The following is a 2129-nucleotide window of genomic DNA, read 5'->3' as shown; positions in this document are numbered from 1 at the left end:
TTGCAATCAGGTAACATGCAACATGCAAAGATCAACATGGCAAATTACTTGGATATGTAATTATTGTAAAAAAGTGAGATTATATAGAGGGAGAAACATGAATGTATAAGATGTAGAATTAACTGAGCTGGTGAGATGAGCTGGTGAGAGCAATTTTTATCAGGTAACATGCAACATGCAAAGATCAACATGGCAAATTACTTGGATATGTAATTATTGTAAAAAAGTGAGATTATATAGAGGGAGAAACATGAATGTATAAGATGTAGAATTAACTGAGCTGGTGAGATGAGCTGGTGAGAGCAATTTTTGTTTCAGTGAATTATGAATGTAATAATTGTACTATACTGGGATTATATAAGGGGAGAAACATCTGAGGGGGCATATTATATGGAGGGAATTTCAAAAAAATGGGAGAAGACATCTTGAGGGGGAAATTATTGTAATCTTTTATGTTTGAATAAAAGCGCTAAAACGGTGCAATGTAGCGAGTATTAAAAGCTGAGGCTATCACTGATTTTGGGATTTTCAGATTTATTAGAATTATTGGAAAAAAAATCAATATAATGAAATATATCTGTCTTTTATAAAAAGTAATTGATGGCATGGACCCCATCACCAAATAGGAATGGATCACATAATTCCATCTTTTGCATCATTCGTGCCCCACCACGAACTGAATCTTCAAAAAGATCCCTCACACAACATAAAAGAAAGAAAAGAAAGAAAAGGAAGAAAAAAGATTTGCTCCCTACCCCTGCATGAGGAGGCAAGAGTAATTTTTTTACGCCTCCTCATGCGGATTTGTTAGCATGTCTATTGACGGGTTAACTGGGGTCCATTCATCACCTAAGGGTTTATTACCACATGGGAATTTTTGTTGTTTGGAGATGAGGAGTTAGACAAGGCACAAATCAAATCAAACTCAGAGATTTACGTGTTTTAGCGATTGCCTACGTCCACGGGAAGAGGATGAGAAGATTTCACTATATAGAGGAGAAATACAACGGGTTACAACTTACAAAATCACCCAAATATAATCCTAACCAAAGCTCTCAACTCCCTCATAATATCTCATCAAAGTGCTCAAAAGACTGCTAATTCTCTCCTAATGAAACCCAAAAAATCGTATTTGTATTTATACAAACATCCAATCCAAAACCAAACAGGAAACTAAAACAGCCCAAAAACCTATCATCAGTCAACTGATGTGAAACATCGGTTGACTGATAACGTGCACAAAAAACTGCACAAGCCTTCATCAGTCGACTGATTAGATCATCAGTCGACTAATTGAGCTCATCAGTCGACTCTGATTGCCTATCAATCGAATGAGCAGAAAAGATATCACAATTCTAGGACATTTTATCAGTCGACTGATCAGGGCATCAGTCGACTAATGACAGCGTTTTAAAAAAAAAATCAGGTTTTCTAACAATCCAGACATCAGCGGCATATGTTCTTTTTTACAAGAGAGTCCAGGTTGATACGGAAAAGTCTAATAATGCAGAAATGGGCAATGGGGAGGAGTCGTCTTTCTAGCGCTAACTCCTTGACATGAAACAGAACCCCATAGTTTTGCACATTTTCATCGCTCATTCTCGTTTTTCTAACGGCAGCGTCCCATTCTATTCTTTTTGCTTTACAATTGAGGGATGGTGAATTTTGCTACTACATTGGACAAGCCGCCACAGTTTTGTGGTGACTGAATTTGGGGGTGTTTCATTCATTGGCATACTTGGTTTTTAATTATGACTAATTTTCAAGTGCAATCAAATTCATAACTATCCTTAAATAAAACAATCACAATCAAATAACAACTACGCCTAATTAAAAATTATCACAATGAAACTGTATCATAATTATCTTTAAATATGGTTTTTTCATAAATAGAAAATAGGTGCTAACTACAATTAAAAATTAATTAAATTAAACCCATTCGTAATTGAAACATACCATTGTAATCAAGTTTTTGATAATTCCGATCAAATCATGACTTTCTGTAGTTTAGTGGGTATGACCAACACGATTCGCAAGTTAGTATATTTGTCATCCTCATTTGCGTTTCATCTTGTGTTGCTCTTCTTCCTTTTGAAATATTTAGATACGCGACATTCAAGAATTTTGAG

This window comes from Asparagus officinalis, chromosome 10 (assembly GCF_001876935.1).
Source record: "Asparagus officinalis chromosome 10, Aspof.V1, whole genome shotgun sequence".
Classification (NCBI taxonomy): domain Eukaryota; kingdom Viridiplantae; phylum Streptophyta; class Magnoliopsida; order Asparagales; family Asparagaceae; genus Asparagus; species Asparagus officinalis.
This window is presented reverse-complemented; position numbering follows the sequence as displayed.